This window comes from Amborella trichopoda, chromosome 8 (genome assembly GCF_054954075.1).
Source record: "Amborella trichopoda isolate Santa Cruz 75 chromosome 8, AtrichopodaSantaCruz75HAP2 v2.0, whole genome shotgun sequence".
In the NCBI taxonomy this organism is placed as follows: Eukaryota; Viridiplantae; Streptophyta; class Magnoliopsida; order Amborellales; family Amborellaceae; genus Amborella; species Amborella trichopoda.
This window is the reverse complement of record NC_142343.1, coordinates 38,946,056-38,952,055: the sequence shown is the minus strand read 5'-3', so window position 1 is coordinate 38,952,055 and position 6,000 is coordinate 38,946,056.

Here is a 6,000-nt window from a genome sequence, read left to right as displayed (position 1 = left end):
CTAGTCGCGACAATAATGAAGGTGAGTTCCCTACATAACTATGAAATTGAAGTCAATACCATATAAGACGAAAACATTTGCATTTATGAAGTCAATATCCCAACTGTTATCAAAGATGTAGAATGGAGATGATTGTATACATTTCCAAAAAACATTGCCTGTAGTTAGAAAGCGTAATCGGTGACTCCATTGACATGTTTGGCAACAAGCACATTTGATGATGCAAACTAGACTCGTGATGTGATAAATAGCAATGACAAAACAATTAAAAATATCGCCTCGAGTAACATGATTGTGGACCTATGAACTACAGGTTTTAGCAAATAAATGTTTCGAAAACACAGTTGTACTCATGCTTAGGTAAAATTGTATGAGAGACCCTCAAAAAGGGCAAGAGACCTAGGTCTTAAATTCCATTTTCCCTCTCAATAACTATCTCTATGAACAATATGAATAGGTAAATGGTAAATAAGCCATGCAGGTCACCAATGAGAGGACTGATTTAAACTTGAAATCAAATTAATTGGTACTCAAACAAAAGAAAATCCCTAAATTAATCAACCAATTAGAGAGGATATATCAAAAAACAAGATTCCTCTGGAAATGGAAGCAATGTGGCTGATCATCATTCACCATTATGTCATCTTTAGTCATATAATCCAAGATCAATTCACATAGAATTTCTGCTTTGAAATCCATTATTCCATTACAAGTATGGAAGAGATAGATGTAGGGTAGAACTATAAATAAAGGAGGCTAGATTTCCACATCAATTTACTCCCCAAAAAACAATTTACTGTTTGTGGATGTTCTAGATAGCAAAGTAGTAATGCTACACTTGAAAATTATCTAGTCATCAAAAGAATGTTATCAACCATGTCAAATATAAGCCGTACTTGTTTTGTCAATCAGGTTAAGATAATTGCCTTAAAAAAAAAAAATATGCATTCTCTTACTCATGACCCGTGTAGGAAAATCGTGCGGTAGAATATGCACTCTCTTACTCATGATCAGTGTAGGAAAAATCGGGTGGTTCAAATTCTACCGCTTGGTTGTTGGGTTTATGTGGCCTTTAAAAGCTTTATGAGTTCTTGTAAAATGAAAAGATATAGTGGAACATGAACTCAGTGGGAGTGTGGTTCCTCATGAATCATATTAAACAAAACTGTGCTTGACGATCTATGCCAGTCGGTTGGGAAAAACCCATGTTACCTAGGCATAAAGAACAAACCGATAAGGGTTCTAATGGGTTAGCCCTTGATGAGGTCGAAGAATATACCCGGATGAGTGAGCCAAGGGACTATGTGACCCTTGTATGTGATAGTGGCCTACAGAGACGAGGGCCAAAGCCTCATCCATGTGCCATCACATGGCATGCATATCGATAGATCGTTCGGAAAAGCCAGAAATCCACATTTTAGGATGAAGCGTATGCATGTGTGAGAGATATCCCTATGCACCATAGGAGTTGTGGTCGCATCAGGTCTTGTTGACCTTGACCCCTCTTTAGGGGAGGACCTAAAATCCACAGACTGGGATTGTGACCCCTTGGCTCATCGGCCGGACTTTAGTAACCCGCTAATGAGTACCTGCTTGGACTGTAGGTCATGAGAAATACTGGGTCAATCTGATAAAGCAAATGTGGTATGTAATCCCCAGTTGAAGGTGGAGTGCCCCATGATTGTTGATTCTTAAACCATGTAGATCATTTTCCCATCAAATTAATTTAATTCTGTTTGTTTTATAATGGAAATTATTTTAGAATTATTATTTAAATTTTTATGAACCCCTAGATATTTTATTTATAATTTTTGGATCTATAAAATTAAAGATATTGATTTTATAATGGTTTAAATATTCAAATAATATTTCAAAATATTTTTATTAATTTTGAATATATAAAAATATCATCGGGGCCCATCGTGCACATGAGCCCACCATATTTTTAGAAGGTGGGGCCCATGAGTGCCTCCCTTGGGTGGCACGCCCCACCCTTATTCTCTTTCCTATTTTTTTTTGATATGACATGTGGCCATATGGTTGGAAGATATTGACTACATTATTGACTTGAAATATCTTTGAAAGATTTTGTGAAAAGATTGAGTAAATTTGTGCTATTTTATGGTACGCACAATATTTTGATTAGATTTAATTTATTTAACTTATATTGATGGGAAAATAGTTTAGGTAAGGTGATAAATGTCCATGCACCTTGATGGCCCATCTATGGGATGGATGGCTCAAATCTTTCATCTTACAAGTCACTCAAGATCATTGGTTCATATTCAATCTCACAAGAAGAGGCAAGCTAAGGAAAACCTTAAGAAACCCTAATCTTATTCAAAGCCTATAAAAAGATATTATCTCTACCCAAAAATCTCTACACTTTATCTCTTGTACCTAATTTCCATCTTTCTCTTTCACATCCCACAAAGGGACACGCCCCACATATAATTTCTCTCTCTTAAGAAAAGTGTATCTCTCTCATGAAAGCCAAAGGGGGCACGTACCACTCTCTCATCTTTGATCTCTCTCTCCCACATTGTGAAAGAACCTAAGGATATAAGTTATGGAGTTCTGCTCTCTCTTATCTCTCAACTATGGATTTATGGCTAAGGGTTTTAGGGTTTAGCAAAAAGATGATCCATCTCTCTCAAACTAGGTTGCTAAGAGAATTCACCTAGAGTTTGATTTTGTGATCAAAGGAGTTCATGTTCTATTGGTGTGGCTTGGCCTAAACTTGCTTTCCCATATGAGATTGAAGGTTGATCATTGATCCCTCGCCATCGGATGGTGGTTACTTGGTGTGAGGTGTAATAACCCAGGTTGAGAAAATCTCCGGCACTCTTCTTTTTGTTTATTGCAATCTTATCTTTTATTATCAAGATTAATGCATAGTTGTTTCAATGACATCAAGTTGTTAAGATCTCGGTTTTATTGTTATATTGATTTTATTTTGAAACTTATATTATTGTAATAAATACCACATTTAAGTTATCTTTTGCCAAAAGAAAGAGGTGAAGAAAAAAAAAAAAAAGTATACATATATATATATATATATATATATATATATATATATATATATATATATATATATATATATATATATATATATATGATCACATAGGTCTTTCTTTCATTGGTTCGCTAGGTTAAATCGCAACCAGCCACTAGCCACTTCCAGTATTGGTGAACCGGTCGGGTATTTTAAAAAAAAATTGAAAAATTTATATAAAATTTCAAAAAATAAGGGATTTTGTTTGAAATGTATTTTTAAATGGTTTTTTTTATCATTTTGGAAAAATGTTTTGGTATTTTTCTATATTTTTTTAAAAATACCACAAATCAATTCTTTAATATCTATTTTTCATTAAATTTAAACTTCATTTGGATGTTATTTGTTTCATCATTCTTTAAATATATTTTTCATATTTTGTTAGAATTTATTTTGTCTTTTTTTATATTTTTTTAACACTTTTTTTACTGCGTGGGACTTACCCGGCTAGGCTAGTTGAACCGATCAGTGTACCTGTTAGGCCGGTTGAACCACTTCCCGCCCTATGTCTGGTTAATTGTTCCGGTTCGATTTTTCCTACACTGCTCATTACACAACAGATTACAAACAATAGAAGCAATGAATTGGAGATGAGATCACACAGTAAACTAGAGGTCTTGTATATAAATATGCCCTAGTAGATAGATTAAAGATAATAATAAATGCTAGCTCATAAGGATGAGAGTTGAAATGCTCTGTCAAAATTTAAAGGAAATCTAAATCAAGTCATATGAACACAAATATATATGTAATATACATGTTTGGCCTGTACCATTTTGTAGGATATAAACACAAAACACCACCATCAGAACTCATAGGCAAATCCAAATCAAGAAAATTAAATATGATCAATGGATCATACACTTAGCGATACCTCAATCAAGTCACTAATTCCAAGTAGACATGGCAAGTGAATCTTAAACCTCGACTTATTCCAAGTAAACATTGTTGGTGTTGAGATTTGCGGGAGAATAACAAAGAATGACAATTCAGGGTTTTAGGACTAAAAAACCAAAAAAATTGAGATATAAAAGCTTACTGGTTCTGGATTACGTTACCTTTGATCTACACCAAGAAGATACCCTATGAAAATAGCCGGTAATGCGCCTGCTTCTTTATCTCTTGACCAGTTAGAAAGAAATCGCAGAGAGAGAAAGAGATAGAGCTTAGAGAGACAGAGCTTTAGCAAGAGAGAGAGAGGTGGTAGGGCTTACCAAGGAGAGGGAGAATGGTTGATATTTTGAGACGAGCACGAGAGCTTTGGAGGGATATGGCCCGTAAATAGATTATCCGCCACACCTGTAATCAATTTTTCAGCTATTCCCACCCATAACAGTTTTCACAGTTTTTGGGAAAATCATGCGTAATCTATTATCATTTTCACGCTCTTAAATATACTTAAAGCACTATAAATATCAAATTTCCACATAATATGTTTTCTTGTAATAGATTTTCAAATATCCTAATGACTAGACACTTTTCTAACTCTTCTCTTTGGACTTTTGCCATAGAAGTATTTAATGTTATCTTCCTTCCCTCTCTTATAAACAATATAGCAATGTTTAGAAAAACAGATTCGTGACTTGGATCACCCTTCTAGAAAATTGTTTCAGATCAATGTAACGACAATTTGGATCAGCGATCCGGTTGAGTGAATCAACCAATAAAATATTTTAAAAAATTAGAGAACAAAAAATAAAAAGAAATTAAAAAATAAAAGATGGGAATGATTCTGGCTAGTTATCTGACAGAACTAGAGAAGATCAACCTGCTCCCAATATTTTGAGATAACTATCAGCTAGTTTCGATCCAAATCGTTGTTTTTTTTTAAAACGGTGGTTCATTGCGGTGTTATGCTTGGAGGACTAAGTTTAAATTTAAAAAAATTTACACTCATCCATAAAGGAAACCATTAGGACGCTTTGCACATATTTGGGGCTATAATTGTTATTTTCTCATACAGACGTAACAACAAAAATCTCACCGCAACGGAATATGCATCCCATGCCACGCTTTTTTTTTTTTGTTTAGTATTGGGTTAGATTCGAACCCGTAACGCTGTAGTTCATAGCCACGTGCTCTAATCTTCTAAACTATGGGCCCTACCCCGTCTCCGCTGGTCATGTTCATGGGAGTACCCTCAAAAAGAGGAATATTTCTTCTCCTCAACCATATATATATATATATATATATATATATAGGGTGCGGTTTATATAGAGCCCGCACTCTAAACCATCAAATTAGAGCCTACCTTCAAATGGTGTCGAGAAATATGGTTTCACTACTGAGAATCTTTGTGATAGCCTTAAAATATATTTTTATCTTTATTTATAAAGTTTAAAGCTTCAAAAATAGTGTAGATCGATAGATCTATGAAAACTTGAAAATCTTGAAAATTGACAGTCCAAAAACGCATTATAAAATACCCTATTTCCAAAACTTGAAATCTAATTTTTTTTCATGTCTATGCATTTTGATGTCGAGATGTTCACTTTGAGGATTTTAGGGCACGAAAACAACCTCTTCTAGTGAAATTTTTGAGGTGGGCTCAAATTTGATTGTTTAGAGCCTCGGCTTTGATTTGATTTGGATTTGCCTATGAGTTCTGATGGTGGTGTTTTGTGTTTATGTCCTACAAAATGGTACAGGCCAAACATGTATATGACATATATATTTGTGTTCATATGCCACGATTGTCTAGTAGTGCTTTATTTTTCATTTTTTTTCCTACAAATCATAATGATCTAAAATTTGGAGTGTGTGTACACATTATTGAGACACACTTAATAAAAATATAAAAAAAAATAATTCGAGATTTTTTTTAACCAAAATACCCCTAAAACTTTTCGGTAATATTTTGGTCAATTTATTTCATGTAAAATATTTTTTTAATATTTTTTGTAGATTCACCTATTTTTTATGAACACACGCTTCAAATTTTAGAT